The sequence below is a fragment of the Bos grunniens genome, chromosome 14 (genome assembly GCF_055505025.1).
Source record: "Bos grunniens cultivar Pamir isolate PY7600 chromosome 14, Bosgru_T2T1.0, whole genome shotgun sequence".
Classification (NCBI taxonomy): domain Eukaryota; kingdom Metazoa; phylum Chordata; class Mammalia; order Artiodactyla; family Bovidae; genus Bos; species Bos grunniens.
This window is the reverse complement of record NC_141178.1, coordinates 60,997,684-61,016,603: the sequence shown is the minus strand read 5'-3', so window position 1 is coordinate 61,016,603 and position 18,920 is coordinate 60,997,684. Positions and strand designations below refer to the sequence as shown.

Below are 18,920 nucleotides of genomic sequence, written 5' to 3'. Positions count from 1 at the left end.
AGCAAGAAAGGAGAGGACCCCAGGCCCAGCACAGAGCTAGCTGGGTGCAGGGGACACACTCCCAGGGGACCCACAGATGTGGCTGAGACACCAACCTCCCAGGAAGAGGAGCCCAGAGCAACTGGTCCTCTCATTGTCAATAACACTCAGCACCTGCCGGGAGCCAGTGTGAGGAACTCCACCCGTGGCAAAGGTCATGAGGAAGGAGGCTCGGCATACGCAAAGGCCGGATGGAGCCTCAGGAGTCCGCCTGGAAGTTCTCGAGCATCTACCCCCAAAACTAGAGTCTGCCTACTTTACTGCTTTGTGATCTCACCTACACGTCTGACTTTACGGGGGCTGTCCCCCACCACCTCTCTCTGAAAAAGAGTTAAATTACAGCTCCAGTTAATAAAGTTCCTGGGCGTGATAAGAGTGTTTTTGTTCACAACCGTGACAGGCATGAGATGTTCTAAACTGTCTGAATACAGATTCTTTTGAGCAGTTAAAAGATTGATTAGAAATTGTATTGGTGAAGGGTTTTTCACTTGTTGGGCCAATGTTTGCTGCTAAGTTTCCATATCCCTTACCTGCTGTGTCCCTGGCAGGTAAGTGTATTGATTAATATAATTGGTGTAAGTAGTAGCTTTAATGTTTGTAACCTTGGACCCTTGAGTTAATTCTTTTTCTTGTTATAGCCCACCACACCTTTGCCCTATAGGAATGCAACTTTATCTAATGCTTTTGGAGGGTGGCGCCTGACTAATCACCTTTAGAGAAAAATAAGTTTTCTGAAGAAAGGGTCTTAAAATGTTAACAGGCCTCCGGGCCAGAAGATGATGCAAATCACCTAAACTTTTGCATATGATAAGTTTGCAGGAAGAAAGCCTGGCTTACTACATGACTCTATCCCTTCCCCCATTATCCTCTATGCATAACTTAAGGTATAAAGACTACTTTGGAAAATAAAGTGTGGGCCTTGTTCACCGAAACTTGGTCTCCCTGTCATTCTTTCTCTCACCTTCTAGCTGAATTGGAGTGTGGAGGCTCGTCAAGCCTACTAACTATGCCTGGGCTTCTAAGATCTGACCGGGGAGGCCTTAGTGGCTCCTCTCCTTCGGGAGAACGGGAGGACGCCTGCGACCTACATAGGTAACGTAAATTCTTTATTTTGGAATTTTATTAGCTTTCCACGTAAACCAAGTTATTCAGCCTCTTTTCTCCACTGAATTTCCTCACTGAGCTATCCTTATTTAACCACTCTTTATATCCTTAATTAACGTTTAATCAAGCAATTGTTTCCTGATCCTCGCCAACGCTGTCCCTGCTTCGAATTCCCTGGATCCAGAGGCTCTGGACCCCGGCAGGAACCTGCCTCCCTGTGAACCCACCCACTGGAAACCCGTGTGCCCTTTTCCACCAGGAAACCACTAGCAAGCACCTGACTGTTACATTCTGGAGCTCAAAGGGAAGAGCGGGCTCAAAGGGGGACTGGCATTTCAGGGCTCAGCTTTCACAGCGACCTGCCCCCGTCAGGAAGATAAACCGGCAGGTGCAGTGTGCAATGGGCACATCCCTGAGTCATTCGGAGTAAAAGGATACATGCTATTATTTCCAGCTGTTTCCCTTGCTCCTTCTCCAGGAAGAAGACGAGAAAGAAACACTTTAAAAAGTGAAGACTGGTTTCTGAAAAACATGCAAACAAATGAAAAGATCTGAAAAATGGAGATGGCAGACCTCAGCTTGAGGGTTTCTAACCTTTAAACCACTGTTTACAACAGAAATAGGCCTTTACATCCTCCTCAGAATATGCTTAACACACCTGCCTGCAGGATCTGCCAGGGCTAAAAACCAGGGTTGAAATATCAGAAACAATTGAGAGAGTCAAAACCGCACATGACCATCATCCCTCCTCGTTTCTATTTCCTGGAAACTGATGTCCTGGTATGTGAAGTGCCTCCTGGATGGTTTGACTGGTTTCTAGAATCTTAACAGAAAACTCATACATAACTCTTGGGAGCAAGACCGTGAAGGGGCTCCATGATTGGCTCTATAATTCCCCCAACTTCATCCCCTTTCCTTCTTCCTTGAATCACCCATCCTCCCAACACACACATGCAGTCTCACACAAACATACAACCACACATATTCAGACACACACACACTGCCTCACATACTCAAACACACACACAGTCTCACACACTCAAACATACAACCACACATATTCAGACATACACACACTGTCTCACACACTCACACAGTCTAATGCACTCAAACACACATATTCAGATACAAACACACAACCACATGTATTCACATACTCACACACACACCTGTTTCCTGACACTCCCTGACCAGGCCAGCATTGTCCTCTCTCCACCTACGCACATTAATCCAGTCATCTCTGCATCTGCAGGCCCCCTCCTCTGTCCTTCCCACAGTCTGTCTGAAGCCCACGCATCTTCAGTGACTAACTTAAATGACTGACTTACCTCCTTTGGTGGAGGCATCTCAGAGCTGCTCTTCCCCATGTGTAAAAGCAATGGCTTTTTTCTAACTTTTGCACCCTCGTGGCCCTTTTGCAAAACCTATCAGTTTCTGCCATGCACTTTGATTTTACGGGTATGTGTGTGTGTTTGTGTGTGTGTGTGTACCACCATCACTAGAGCCTTCACAAATGCAAATCATGCCACCAGCCTCTCTGCACATCTTAGCACTGTGAGCAGAGCAGAGTACCAGCAAATAAACCTGGAACCACTGAAGAATGTGCAAGAGACTGCACATGCAGTTAGCTAATTCATGTCAAGAGGAACATCAGGTTACTGCACTGATACCTTACACTGGGTGAGTCACTGCATTAAATCTCCCCACTAACTGTTCACCTGTTTAGTGATAGAAAAGGGAAACTCAGAGAGGTTAACTGTACTGAAGGGCAGAAAATATGTGCAAATTATATATGACTGGATATATAAAATAAAATAGAAAAATATATAAATAGCTCATGCAACTCAGTATCAAATAAAAATTTAAAAATGGGTAGATGACCTGAATAGACATTTTTCCAAAGAAGATATACAGATGGCCAATAGGCACATGGAAAGGTACTCAGCACGACTAATCATCGGGGAGAAACAAAGCAAAACCACAATGAGATAGCACCTCACACCTGTCAGAATGACTGTCATCAAACAGACCACAAATAACAGAAGTCGGTGAGGATGTGGAGAAAAGGGAACCCTTGTGCACTGTTGGTGGGAATGTAAACTGGTGAAGTCACTACGGAAAACAGTATGGAGTTCCCTCAAAAAACTAAAAGTAAAACTACCATATGATCAAACAATTCCACTCTTGGGTATATATCCAAAAGAAATAACAACACTAATTCAAAAAGATACATGCACCCCGAAGTTCGTAGCATTTCTCTTTACAACAGTCAAAACACAGAAGCAACCTCAATGTCCATCAACAGAGGGATGGATAAAGAAAATGTGGTACCTATATACACAATGGAATACTACTCAGTCATAACAGAGAATGAAATTTTGCCATTTGCAGCAACATGATGGACCTGGAGGGTATTATGCCAAGTGAAATAAGTCAGACAGAGAAAGACAAATACTGTATATTGTCACTTACATATGGAATCTAAAAAGCAAAACAAGCAAATGAATATAACGAAACAGAACAGACTCTGAGAACAAGCTAGTGGTTACCAGTGGGGAGAGGAAAGGGGGACGGGAAAATGTGGTTAGGGAATTTATAGATCCAAACTACTGTGCATATAAATAAATAAGTTACAGCACAGGGAACATAGCCAATATTTCATGATAATTTCAAATGGAGTATACTATAAAGATATTGAATCACTATGTTGTACACCTGAGACTAATCTAATATTGCAAGTCAACTACACTTCAGTTAAAAAAGGAGAGGTTAACTGTAGAATAATTGACATCTAAGATGTTGGTTGGCCAGATGTTGGAAAGACAGAAGAAAAATGTACGTAGAAGCTGGCGGGGATGAGACGGTTCTCTTTACACAGGACACCACATCATATCAGCGACAGGCACAGCTGACCACTGCTGCTCTGTGTGTGTGTCCAGGACAGCCACCCAAGAAGTTTCAAAGAGAAGATCCAAGACTGAGTCCCGGGACCTCCCACACCCCCTATGCGACCCACCATCTGCCACGCTTCTCCCATCCTCCCTGCCTCTCATCTCACTCACCAGTAAACAGGTGGAGGAAATGGGATGTTTTCCAGTTCGTGTGTTAAAAGCACACCTCCTCAAAGGCACTACAATGAAGCAAACATGTCATCACTATTTGTACTTATTTCAGTGAAGGAAACCCAGTAGGTTGAATGCATTCTAATGGGGGCTGAGGGGCCCCATCCAGGGTGCTGCAATAGAGATTTCTCACTTAAACAAGGAAAATCTGTCACTCTTTAGGCTGTGTCCTAGGAAAGGGCCCTCAGGGGTCAGCACCTCCTCTGATGCTCACAAGCCTCTTGGTCCATCACACCCTCTGACCCAGTAATTTCTCATCTAGGACTTGATTGTGGAGGAAGAATCCAAAATGTAAATAAAGATGCACAAATATCAAACATCTTCTTTAGCACAGAATATCCCACAGGTAACAGAAACATCCATCCAACAAAGTTCTCCCGCTCAGAACCAGAGTGGGTTGCCATTTCCTCTTCCAGGGGATCGTCCCGACCCAGGGATCAACCTGCATCTCCCGCATCTCCTGCACTGGCAGGCAGGTTCTCTGCCACTGTGCCACCTGGGTGCTATTCTCCCGCTCAGAGAGGGCCTGTGGACAGTGACTGGAAGGAAGGGGATGGGACTGGGGGTCCAGGAGAGCCCATCACAGCTGGTGTGCAGGAGACTTCCTGGGCAGGTGGCGACGCAGTCGGAGGTGGGCTGGATGAGGTCCTGAAAACTATGGAAGGCAACGATTCTAGGAGAGGAGGAATCCAGGATGTAGAAGTCAGCCTCACACCCCCGCAAACCCAGAGCCATCTTCCCTAGAGGCTCCGAGCCTCGCCGTGAGCTTTACACACACGAACCACTTCCTCGGTAGGTGCAGAAAGGGGGTGTCACTTCGTGCTGCGCACCTGGAAGTGGCAGAGTGGGACCCCAGGGAGCCCAACCTTCTGCCCTCCTGTACATGCCCACACACGGGGCAGAGACCCCCAGAAGAGCAGTCCAGCTGGCTCTGCACCCGCCTGCCTGTGGCATGGTGACGTATAGACAGACATATCTCACACTGTCCTCTCTCATCCACATAGAACGTTCTCTTCTGGGGCTTCCCTGGTAGCTCAGACGGTAAAGAATCTGCCTGCAATGTAGGAAACTCAGCTTCGATCCCTGGGTCAGGAAGATTCTCTGGAGAAGAAAATAGCAACCCACTCCAGTATTCTCACCTGGAGAATCCCATGGACAGAGGAGCCTGGCAGGTTAAAAGTCCACGGGGTCACAAAGAGTCAGGCATGACTGAGCAACTAAGCACCCATCTTACACTGTCTACTCTTGTCAGAGAGCGTTCTCTTAGAACATAGAACATTCTCTTCTGGGGTCTAGAGACAAGGACTGAATGCCAAGTGTGCCATTTTAGGGAAGAAATTAATCGATACTGTAAAAATGGGCCCATCTCCTCCTGCAAGCATGATGCTTTGCACAGACGTCAGGATGGGGGAGGGTGTGGTTTAGAATCTGGCTTCCAGTCTGTTTCTCAGGCTGGCGCAGCCTCGAGGTGAAACCTGACCCTTCAGAACTATCACCTTGTCCACCAGGCAAACATTTGCTTTCTGCTGGGCTCAAGTCCGTCTTATCAACCTGTTACAAGGAAAAACAAAGAAGCCAGCAGACAAATCTCCCTGGGAAAGTCCAGAGTCCACCATTCACGCACACATCACTCAATCTTTCAAGAAAACAAAGATGTTCCCCCTCCAGACATCCGTTTACCAGGTGCATTTAAACTTTCATTAGAAGGAAAGCAAAAAGAACCAGGAAATCTCTGAAAATAACAACCATAAAGAAAAAGACTGGAAAAGTGGTAGAAATGACAGTCCTGACATGTTGCGAGGGGAGTCCCCACCCGCATCATTTTGTCTGTCATCCAGCACTGGGGCTCGAGGGGTCATGACCCGGCAAAGGAGGAGGAATGATGGCCATAAGTGAGCCCAACCTCGGAGCCCTGGAGTCCGAGCCCAGCAGCTGAGCAGAGAGACGGCCGCAGCCAGCAGAGCACCGAGCACCGCTGAAGGACGGCGACCACTACCAGGCCGGCCCAGCCCATCTGTCAGAAACACCAGGTCCACAGGCCACAGCAGCAGACAGTACTAAAAGTGAAAGTGACAGGCAGGCCGAGGCCACTTGCTAGAACAGGAAGAGGCAGCAGCGGACCGGTTTCCTATCATTAAATGTACTGACAACACTCCATTCATCTTTAGCACCTGTTGTTCCTTCCACTCTCTGGTTCACCACGAACGAGAGAGTTTTATTTACAAAGACGTGTGTGTACCCAGACCCGGCCTTCCGCCCGCTGTGAACCAGGCAGAGTTTGTCTTGGGTGCCCTCCCTGCCAGCTGGCCACCGCCGCAGCTGCTCTGTCCCCCGCATTCCTGCCGCCAAAACCCCACTCAGAGCCTCTGCTCATTCTCCTCACCTCACAACGGTTTCTTCAACACCTAGAATGCAAATCGCGGTGCTGAACAAGAGGTGAGGGTTTAGAGAAGCTGGGAAATTCAGCCATTCGATTGGCATGCAGGTGAGGGACACAAACACAGTCACTGGAGAACCAAGCACAGACCTTTTAGTGGTCTGAAATGTGCAAGAACATGGCCATGAAACCCCAGAGGCAGCAGAGTCCATCCCGAATGGCGAGACTTGAAAAGCCCTAGGGAAGAAGGAGAGCAAACTCTGGCCTGAAGACGGAAAGGGCTGGGTGGGATTCTGACCGGCAGAACAGAGGAGAAGCCAAGGTATGGGATTGGGATGTTCGGGCAGGGGTAGAGAGGCTGCAGACCACAAGTTGTTTTGAATTCTGGATCCATCAAAACCTGCCTGTTTGAACTCAGAGACTAAGCCTCTCTGAGCCTCCATTGCTCATCTGCAAAATTAAAATGTGCACACCACCTAATTACTGAGGACCTTATAAGGGGCAAGCTCTGATCATGGTGTTAAGGGCATAATTAAATTCAGAATATCTTCCTCAGAGGGTTTATGTTAGGACTGAAGAACTGTGAAGAATTTAGCACAGTATCCAGCAAGAAGCATTTTCAGTCAATAGCTGTTGATGTCTTTGAGGGTGGTGATGAAGTGGGTGGTGGGGGTGGTGATGGAGGAGATGAAGTGGGTAGTGATGGTGGTGAAGCGGATGGTGATGGAGGTGGTGAAGTGAGTGGGGGTGGTGCAGTGGGTGGTGAGGCTGGTAATGGAGGGGATGAAGTGGGTGGTGGGGTGGTGATGGAGGTGGTGAAGTGGGTGGTGATGGAGATGATGGGGGTGGTGATGGAGGTATGAAGTGGGTGGTGATCGAGGGTGAAGTAGCTGCTGGGCCAGGATGCCATATTTAAAATCCTGCATCAGTGATTCATCAACCTCCCAAGAGGCACCTGGATCAGTCCCCAGCTCAGTGAAGCCACAAGATACAGGATTCACTCCATGCATCCACTCCACCCACCTCTGCGTCCTCCCAGGACCATCCTCATTGGTGAGAAAACAAGAGGGGAACACGCAGAGGTGAGGGGCTGAGTCTGCAGTGAGAGAGGAGGGCTCCCCATGGGGACCACCTGCCCACCCCAGGGTTCGTGTGACCCAGAGAATCACGTCTCCTTTCCTCTCTCTTCTCCCATTCTGCTCAATCTCCATCAGTGGCTGCAATAAGAGTTAACGTGAGACGTCTCTAATCTTTCTGTCTTCCCTTTCTGTCTTCCTGTTCAGCCAAGAAAAACAACTGCAGTTCAGTTCTCAGGGTTGTCCACGTCTTTCCTGTGATGTTTGTGAAGGTTAAAAGATACGACAGGTGCCATCACCACACACCTTGCTCAAATGTGAGGGTCAGGTGGTCCAGTCTCTTCCTCTGGCTTCTACACTCAGTGTTTCAAAAACATGGCATGGGGTTATATATGATTCTTTCTAGTTTCTCTTCTTTACTTATTTTTGGTAATTTTTATACTTCACTCTATTATCTTACTGTGAATTTTCCCAATGATATTTTTAAAGATTAATTTTTAATATTTTCTTCCAGAAAATGTTGCCAACTGGTTTTTGGCTACTCAATTTTCTCATCTATAAAATGTGAACATAATGGTATCTATCCAGAGGGACCTGAAGCTCAAAGGAGATAAGAATTGTAAAGCACTGTGAATGGCCCCGATCAATAATAAAACCACACAACAAACTAGAGTAAATACTAGCAATACTGTATCTCTCTAGACTGTGAATCTCTGAATAAAGCAGTTCAAAAAAGATAAGTGCTACCTCTTGGCAACCATCGTAGCAATAATGGATACAAGCAAGAATCATCAATAAATGTTCAAACCAGTGAGATAAAAATCAGATGGGAAAAGAGGATCTTTGCATAGTCTCAAAACACCTTCCCAGAAGATATTAACACTTAAAAGGGGAAAAATAGTAGCCTTGCTGTGAAGAACTCCTCACCCACTTAAACAGACCATTAATGCGGCAAATTAGTATTCATTGCTCCTGACACAAAGTGTGGAGAACACAGCATCTCTTGCGTGGTTGTCCTGCCAAAGATGGACACCTTGAATCAAATCACGAGGACCCATCAGACAAGCCCAAACTGAGGGGCATTTTACACAATTAACTGGCCTCCGCTCTTCACAGATCACTCAGTCGTGTCCGACTCTTTGCGACCCCATGGTCTGTCCATGGGATTCTCCAGGCAAGCATACTGGAGTGGGTTGCCATGCCGTCCTTCAGGAGAGCTTCCCAACCCAGGGATCGAACCCCAGTCTCCCACATTGCAGGCAGATTCTTCACCATCTCAGCTACCAGGGAAGCCCTCCACTCTTTAAAAATGTGACAACCATGAAATGTAAAGACTGAGGGCGTGTTCCTGAATAAAAGACACTAGAGACACACAACAGTTCAATTCAAAACCCTGGGCTGGATCCTGCACAATTTTTGTTTTTATTTTTTTGCCATATGGACATTATTGGGATAACTGGCAAGTTCTGAATAAAGTTCGTAGCTTGGATCCCTGCTAACTGTTTAATTTTGGTCTGGCATCGTGGGAAGGTCAGGTAAGATCCACATATTTTGGAACACATGCTATGATTGTCAGTGGGAAAAGGGGTCATGTCTAGATCCTACCACAACAGTTTCAGGAAAAATTAATTTGTGCCCATAAGAAGATGTGCATATAAATACAGAAAGAGAGAGAGAAAGCAAATTTGGTAAAATGTACACAATTGGAAAATCTTGGTGAACTGTATTCAGAACTTCTTGATACTTAATGATTTCGTCTCGATACTTATAAGTTTGAACTTGTTTCAAAATAAAAAGTTTTGGGCTTTCCTGGTAGTTCAGTGGTTAAGAATCCACCTGCCAAGGCAGGGGACATGGGTTCAGTCCCTGGTCTGAGAAGATTCCACACGCTGCAGAGCAGCTAAGCCCGAGCACTGCAGCTACTGAACTCACACTCTAGGGCCTACAGGAGCCCGTGTGCCCTAGCGCCTGTGCTCCCCAGCAAGAGAAGCCCCACAGTAAGAAGCCGGGCACTGCAACAAAGAGTAACCTCTGCTTGCCACAACTAGAGAAGAGTCCAAGCAGCAAGGAAGACCCAGCGCAGGCAAAAATTTTTTAAATAAATAAAATTTTTGAAAAGCTTTGAAACATCAGCACCAAAGCAAGCTCTCCTTAGAGACAAGTCGGTGTCTTGGAGACAGTGCAACAGGATTTTCATCCTAACTCCAGCTCTCACCAGTTCTATGGTCTTGAAAACGTTCCTTACTTCCCTACAAGTCTAGGTTCGTCACCTGTGCCATGGAGATGATAATAACAACCGTTAAGGGCTCTTGAGAGAATGAAACGAAATCATACATGGAAATGAGACCCGTGTGTGACATGAAACAGGGCTGGGATCCGTGTTAAAAGAATGAGCGGCAGTAACAGGCGAGTGAGGAGCTTGCAGCCTGTGGAGCGGACACTCCTCTCACTCTTTCTCTGGCTTCCTAACATCCTGCCTCTGAACAGATACAGAGCAGGCGACATGAGGGATGTAGAGGAGGAAAGAAAGGGGGACAAAACGAGGTGTGTCCCCCAAAACTCATCATTCTGTTTTCCTGAACTAACTAACTTAGCAGACAATACGGAGCAGAGGGGTGGGAGGAGAAGCAAACGAAGTCCACCCTTCCCATTGTGCCCCCTTGGCATTTTAAGAGCTTTAACTCAATCTTGGATATTTCTACCACTTTTCTGTATTTTCTGTGAAGATAAGAATATCAACTTCTGTTTCATGTTTAACCAAAGAATTAACTAAAAAAGCAAATTCAACAACAAGGTCCTACTGCATAGCACAAGGAACTCTATTCAGTATCCTGTGATAAACCGTGTGGAAAAGAATATATACATATAATAGAACCATGTTCGCTGAACAGTAGAAATTAACACAAGTACCCAGGTGGCGCTAGTGATAAAGAATCGCTTGCCAATGCAGGAGACACAGGTTCGATCCCTGGGTCAGTAAGATCCCCTGGAGAAGGAAATGGCAATCCACTCCAGTATTACTGCCTGGAAAATCCCACAGACAGAGGACCCTGGAGGGCGACAGTACATGGGGTCACAAAGAGTCAGACATGACTGAGCACAGACATGCACACACACAGATATTAACACATCGTAAATCAACTATATTTCAATAAAATAAATTCAAAACAGTAAACAGATAAAAACAAAACTCAGTTCTACAGATATACTTTAATGCTCAGTCTCTATTCTATACAATAAAAGTATAAATATATACACATTTGAAAAAGAAAAAAACTATCCTTCAGGATCTTTCACGTATTCAAAGCAACTTACAACCCATAACTTTGCTACCTGTTCCAGAGTTAGTTACCGTGTTGACCAATTGTTATGTTATGACCTCAGAGCCATAATTACATTTATGCCTCTTGAACAAGCTGATGAAAAGAAACATTTGCTTAAGGCTCCCATCAATGAATGCAGAGCTTAGACTAGTCTTTAGCTTATACAAACATTAAGCTTATTAATTCAGAATATTCATTTAGTTATTGAAACAGGATGACAAAACTGTACAGCGAAAGACTGAGTCTCTATTACACACATTAGCTTTGCACGAAAACCCGCTAGCTCAGGAAATGCCTCAGCCTGAGGATTCATATGCCTCTTTGAATTTTTTTAAACTGTGATTTAGGTATCAAAACCCTATCACCAATGTCCATCAATGCACAGAGAGACTATAAATGATGAAGATAAGTCCACCATGATTAAGAACTCTCCAGCTGGATTTCAGCTTAAGAAATTCTGAAACTGCCTATGTGTGGTCCACGCCAACAGTCACAGCATCCTTTAATTAAAAGCCAGTGATATGACTCATACCACCTGTTTCCTTGATCCTGCTCTATTCCTATTTTGGTCAGAGTTCTCTTTGGAGGATTTAAACTTTTATGAAAACAAATAGCAAATATTTATTCAAATTGATTACTATTGTTTCACACCCCAAAAACAACATTTCCTATTATAAAATTACGTTCATCTCCATTAATTTTAACAAGCCAAGGATTATTTAAAGTGATAATCACAGTGTAACTGTAGCTGATGGAAAGGCTGCTAGTTAAAGGAACTGTATATAAAAATATATACTTCCATGAATGCTTATTATATATGTGTGTGTGCATGAATATGCCCAGTTGTGTATGACTCTTTGCGGCCCCATGGATTGCAGCCCGCCAGGCACCTCCATCCATGAAATTCTCCAGGCAAGAATACTGGAGCAGGTTGCCCTTTCCTTCTCCAGGGGTTCTTCCTGACTCAGGGATTGAACCTATGTTTCTTGCATTTCTTGCATGGGCAGGCAGATTTTTTACCACTGTGCCACCTGGGAAGCCCTATTATATATATAATCCTTATTTAAATTTGTTATAGACTCATGAAAGTGACTTTTTAAAAATTTGCTTACTTAGACACATTGCAATGAGATGTTCATGTCCCAGTGAGTGTATCAGACAGAATGAAATATAACAAATGCAGGGAGAGGGGAATGATGAGAGGTAGGGGAGAGGGTTGGAGAGGGGTGGTCTGGATGACAAAAGAGTCACTGCTCAGCTCTCTGGACTCTGAGTGCAGCGTGGAGTCAACAGGGAGACTTCCACAGAAGCCCCATGCTCAGGCAGCAACCTGCTGCCATCTGAGATTCCCACCGGTGGGATGCACAGGCTGTATATTCTATTGCCCTATTTGTCAATCAGTCCAGCCACTAGTCCATCACCGTGAGGAAAAGAACCAAGAAAAAGAAGAAAAGAATTGCCTAACTGTACTCCTACCTAGATGAGGTGAAGTGTTTCACTTTACACAAAACACAGAAGGCATCAATGTGGAGTCCAGGAACCTTTGCAGACCAAGGCTCAGTCCTCTGATCTCTCCTCCCCCTCTGCTCTTCAGGAGCAACTTGGGGCTGGAAACAAGCCTGGCAGAACAAAACTTTACTTGTGGCTTCATGGCGGGTCACAGTGGACATGACCTGAGATGGGGGCGGATGTGACAGCCATTGGGGACCCCCAGGCACCATGCAGGCCAGTGGTGGTGGCAACAATCTGTACCCTGAGGAGTTCTTGGGGGTGACGTGAAGTAAGAGTTTGTAGCTAAAGAGTCTGCCGAGGAGCCCTGAGCAGGAATTCAGTGGATCCCAGGAGTTAGGCAGATCCCAGGACCTGGATCCCTCCCCCCAGTTTAAATGCGAGCTTGACTCAGTGAGCCCGCTGGCCACCATCGGAAGTCTGAATCGGAAGTCTGAACCTCCAGGTGGATGTCTTAGTGTGAAATCCATCCATCTTTTCACCCACATCAGCCTCTCACATGAAGCCTTTGGTGTCTCTCCTTCAGCTACACACATGACTCATGCAGGGAAGTGAAGTGACTGGAGCTCAAGGGCACTTTGACTGGAACCAGATGAACTGTCCTGGTTGTCTGGGAAACCCTTGAAGACAACCATACTCGATGTGTCAGATATCGGAAGTCAACGGGAGCCAAAGTCACTTCAAAGGTAAATCCAAGAAAGCTAACGGCAAAAGAAGGACACTTGGCTTGCAAGAGCAGCTCCAGTTTCCTATGGGCTCATGAACTTTGGGAAAGAGAAATGTTTTGCAATCCTAATTAGCCAAGAAGAATGATCATCTTAAATGCTACCTTCCAGATTACAGGAGAAGATTCAGTATAAAGACACTGAGAGTCCCTCAATATTTTTGCTGGGACCAGTAAACTCAGACAAGATGGCTGGATGGCATCAGTGACTTAATGGGCATAAGTTTGAACAAACTCCAGGAGGTGCTGAAGGACAGGGCAGCCTGGCATGCTGCAGTCCATGGGGTCGCAAAGGGTCAGACATGACTGAGCGACTGAATAACAATAACATTAAACTCGAGTTTTCACAATAACCCTGTGATGAAATAGAACATGTTTTAATAAACTGTCCCTCTAAATCCTTTAGGGTTTTGTTTCAGTTTAGTCTGTCTGATTCTATCCAGATTTCCAATGTAAAATGTATGTCAAATATTGAGTATATTGAGTATTACATGTGGCTTTTCTTAAGAACATAAAATGTTTGCTGTAGTCATTTTGAGGAGAAAAAATTTAAAAATTTAACAAGCAAAGCAATGTGTTATCATTTTCTTCAAAGAAATGTGGACTTAATGAAAACCTACCCAAAGCTGCATTTTGCATCAAATGCTGTTTTGTAAGGGTTATTCCGTGAGTCTGAATTATGATTTTATTACAATATTTTCCAACAGAAAAATCACCCTGAAAAGCTTCATAATGAAAATGTGCACATATTACTGGTATTTGCACTCACAGAGCCTTTTGTAACAAAATCAATCAAAAGTAAAAATCAGTGCAAATACCTCTGACAAGGAGATCAAGTTTTCTCTTCACCCCTCAACACTTTCACAGTGAGACAACTATTCAGGGATTAACATGTTTGGGCCTTTTAACAATTTATTTTAGAGGTATATGAGTTCGGGGGAGGACATTGTCCAAAAAGTACTATGATCATACACACATTTTCACTTTAGATTTTTAGACATCTGGTCAGAATGCTTTGCGTTCATTGCTCTGCGCTGCCCCCTGCTGGTGATGTCCTGTAAATGGCCTCAGGACACAATCTGGTACCACAGTGACTTCGACCCGCCCACAAGCCCACCTGAATTTATAATTACCTTACTTAAGGGCCCTATTTCTGAAGGTGATGTACAAAGCTGTATTTTGTTTTACTTTTAATTAATTTTTATTTGATTACAGTTGCTTTACAATGCTATGTTAGTTTCTGCTGCACAGCAAAGTGAATCGGCTCTACGTATACATATCTCCACTCTTTCGGATTCCCTTTCCATTTAGGCCAACACAAAGATCTGAGTAGAGTTCCCTAACAAAGCTGTATTTTAATGTTAAATGTTTAAAGAAATAATTAAGGTAAAACTTTTCTTAAGTTGAGGACCTATGATTAGTTTTTATTGCATGTTGAAGATAAAGCTTTTCCCAGAGAATGTATTCAATCACAAGGAACTAATGACAAACCAAGGACACTAGTTTGGTGGTGCTAGTGGTAAAGAACCCGCCTGCCAATGCAGGAGACGTAAGAGATATGGGTTCAATCCCTGGGTTGGGGAGATCTCCTGGAGGAGGGCCTGGCAACCCACCCTAGTACTCTTGCCTGGAGAATCCCATGTCCCATGGACAGAGAAGCCTGGTGGGATACAGTCCATGGGGTTGCAAAGAGTTGGACACAACTGAATTGATTTAGCACGCAGCACCCAAGGACACTACTTTATCTAAAAATAAATGGTTATGAAATCGGTAAAGAAAAAAGTATTATTCTGAACTTATCGAGGATGGTTTTATGAGGAATGTCATCGTTTTATCTCAACTGCACCACCACAGCTCACAGGAGAATCGCTGCTTTTGCGTTACTCATTCTAAGATGACCGAAAGGGGGCATTCCAATTAACTTGACAGCAATCTGTCTGAACTAGAAAGATCAAGGTTCCAAGTTGTAAACAACAAATGCATCCCACCAATTGTTCAAAAACCAGAAGCTTGACCCCATGAGAACACTTGCAACATAACAACTTCTACCTGCCTTATAATTGCCTTGTTTTACCCACCACTGTGAGACACAGCACTGACTCGGTCCTGAGAACTGCCAGCTTGACCTTTTCAGTCTGCTGGAAAGAAGATCTCGTTACAGTGCTCATGTTATGTATATGGAACCTGCCCACAAGTAACTGTTACTGACACTCTGCTTCAGAAATGCATCCAGAAGCCCAAATACCAGGACGTGACCAATGCAATCTTTGTCCCTCTGAGCTTCATCCACAGTACCTCCTGGAGAGTCTTAAATGGTGTTCATTTCTAACAACTGAAACTAGCTAGGGATTTTTAAAATGTTCTTACTGCTCAAGGAAAGAGCCCTAAAGCTTGATGCCTTGGTGCAAAATGTACTCCAGAAAAGAAACACACAGAGTGGAGATGGTGCAGGTCCCCTACAGTGACAAACAAATGGCTCCAGCACGCAACACGTCTTCATGTTTGATGCTTATTATATGTAAGCACCAGATGCACTTCTCATCTGAGTGCCGTAAAAGTGATTCTTTAAGAATTCTAAATAGAAAATGAGTCAGTCCCAGTGCAAATACAAACCTAAAAAGAATTCCATACTGTACAAGTAACATTTGCAGCATTAAACACATGGATGTTTTAGGAGACCTTCCTGCCGGACCCCACAAACCCTCTGGTGTTCCGCCCATGTGCTCTGAGACTCTGAAACAGCCCCTGGTGACCCCGACCTGGTCACCGCAGACTAGGGCCACAGGCTGAGTCCATGCCTGTGGGGGGAGGGGTGGGAACTGGACTCTCCTGGCTCCCCACCCACCCCTATCCATCCTGCATCAGGGCTCTGTGTTTCCCCAAAGCTCACCCAGTGTGATGTCATGATATAATTTGACTCTACTTTTCACCGTGTTTTCTTTTCTTACCTTTACCTGGAGAATCTCTGCCAGATGTGTAGAAAGTTATCTTTTGCGGGATATATTCCAAAATGCTCTTATGCTGTTTCTCTTAGGGTTTCTCCACACGGCCCCATTCAGAGATGCTATCGCTTTCTATGGGAGAGAAAAAAAAAATGTGCACAGGAAAATGATCACTATAAAATCACGGATTCTTAAATCAGATCTAAAGAAATGTCAAACCCAGGGGAAAAGCACCTGGGGAAACTCCATGAGGCATGGGTTTGGGGTGGGAGGTAGGAATCTTCTCTCCTCTTGTAGCTTTGTTAAAAGCTGTATTTTCCCAGATGTAAAGCAGTGACCGTTATCTCACTAGCGTTTTCTCCTCACCTCCAGTGTTCCGGGGAGGTCACATTCTGTAAAAAACATCCTGCCTTTCTCCCCACAAAAAAGTTCCATGGAGTTTCAGAATGCAGAAGCTGCAACTCGGTAACTCCGCTCTGGGTTATTTACCACTCGCACAAAGAAAATGCTGTCTATTCAGAACTCATTTCAAAACTCTTTTCACGGCGAGCGGGGAACAAGCGGGCTCATGTCCGAGTGCAGACCCATCCCCGGCGCCGCGTGGCACGGCGCGCTCCTACAAGGACCTGTTGTGCGCGCGCGCGGGGCGGAGGGCCCTCCCAGCCCAGGGTCTCTGGCTTGCCTGCCCCGGGTTTGTCAGGAGGCGGCCCTCGCCCCGCAGGTTCACCCTGACACCGCAAGGGCGGCTCCTGGCCCCCAGGCCTGGGGGTGAGGCCTGACCTGGATGCCTGGATGCGGAGTGCGGCCTCGGGGAAAGTTGTTTAAACCCCGTGGAGTTCGGTTTCTTTTGTTTTCTGATCTCAGTCATCATGCCCTCTTTTGTTAGGTTTGAAGTGAACTCACCCAGAATTTGAACCTCAGGCCCTTAGGATTCCAGGGAGCCTAGACCTGAGGCCACCGCTCAGACCTCACCACAACCCCCTGCATCCCCAGGCAGAGGCAGACGCAAGAAGAAGGGTCCAGGGGCTCCTTCTAGGTTCAGGACCCTTCCCGGACCAAGAATACAGAAAGGATTGGTGAGGGCAGGACCAGGAGGCCAGAGACGGTCGCCCAGGCAGGCTCTGCAGGACTGGGGTGGGGCTGCCTTCTGACTCGGGTCCAGGTGAGGAGCTTGGGCCTGTCCCCTGTGGTTGGGACCAGGTGGGAGCAACGAAGCGGCTCAGAAGCCTGAGCCCGCTGTGCATTGGGTGGGCCAGAACCCCCAGAGGAGCCACAGACTACCCTGGGGCTTGCGCAGAGTGGAGATGGGGGACAGGGGTGCTGGGGGACAGGGGCACCCCCGCCTGGGGGGTAGGACATGGAGGAGAGGTCCCAGGCCCAGGTGTGTGTGTGTGTCCCTGGGCCAACAGGAGTTATCTGTCCAGTGGGGCCCCCTAGAGAGAGGAAAGGGCCTGACAGGAGGAGGCAGGAGGGACCACGGGCCAGGCGGGGCTGAGGAAAGCGCATGGCGGGGGTGGTACCCGGGACCCAGGAAGTAAGAGGCATATTCCCCTCCACCTCGGATCAGGGAGACTCGGAGAATGAGGAGCCTTGCTGCCCAGAACTGCCAAAGACTCAGTGCTTTAGAAAGTCCATTGAGAGAGGGCTGGCTCAAACCATCTGCCAGGGCAGAAAACAGGACACCTGCCCGCCAGGTAAGAAAGGGCTGGGGCTTTTACCTCTGACACCTCCCCACACACAACACACACACACACACACACACACACACTCATACACACACACCACAGGTGTGGCAGGGATATGCTCCCCAACACACACACACACACACACTCATACACACACATGTCCAGTGGGCAGGGGTATGCCCTCCCAACACACACACACACACACACACAACAGCCATGGCAGTGGGGCAGTGAAATGGGGACGGAGCTGCAGTGAAAAGGCAGAAGGATTTGCCAGCCCAGCTGCAGGCAGACAGGCCCCAGGAGGACCTGGGATGAGGTCAAGCTAAGTAGTCAAGGCCAGTGTTGACCAGCGCCTGGGCCCAGACATTGCAAGAGCTAAAATGAGACTATTTCTGTGACTCCAACTGGCCAGAGGAGCTTTTGTATCATCTGAGAACAAGCAGAAGAGCTGGGGACCCGCGAGTTTTCACTCCAGGGTTGAGGATATTGGTCCCAGTGAACAAAGCTGACAGCAGTGGGGGGAATGTACCTTGTGTTTCGGTTCTTTCAAGGGTAGTGCTTTTTCAGCCTATGGATTACTGAAGCAACACCTGATTAAACCCTTCTGCCAGCCTAGAAGTTCCAGGAGTCAGGGACCCTGTGTCACCGCACCTGGCACATGATAGCCGACTGGCTGCCTCACCTGTTCTTAGCTGATTGTCTTAAACTTTCCTGTCCATTGTGGTCTTTCTAGAGAAATCTAGATGCACATACTGTCTCAGAAACCTTTTGATCACCTCTAAGACATGGGCTTCCCTGGTAGCTCAGTTGTTTAAAGAGTCTGCTTGCAGTGCAGGAAATGCAGGTTCAAGCCCTGGGTCAGGAAGATTCCCCTGGAGAAGGCAACCCACTCCAGTATTCTTGCCTAGAAAATCCCATGGACAGAGGAGCCTGGCAGGCTACCAGTCGATGGGGTCACAAAGAGTTGGACACGACCAAGTGACTAACACTTTCACTTTTAAAACATTCTTAATAAT

At 46.4% G+C, this 18,920-nt stretch overlaps 1 long non-coding RNA gene across 1 annotated transcript in view; it reads right to left on the bottom strand.

Annotated features, from left to right (window-relative positions):
* The window catches only part of LOC147359515 (uncharacterized), a 114,989-nt gene extending 98,263 nt beyond the window's left edge, over positions 1-16,726 (bottom strand). Inside the window, exons 1-2 of the long non-coding RNA XR_015140861.1 lie at positions 16,583-16,726; positions 16,223-16,348 (exon numbers count right to left, since the gene is read on the bottom strand). This is a non-coding gene — a long non-coding RNA (uncharacterized LOC147359515). The remainder of the gene's footprint in view (positions 1-16,222; positions 16,349-16,582) is intronic.
* Between the last annotated feature and the right edge of the window lie 2,194 nt (positions 16,727-18,920).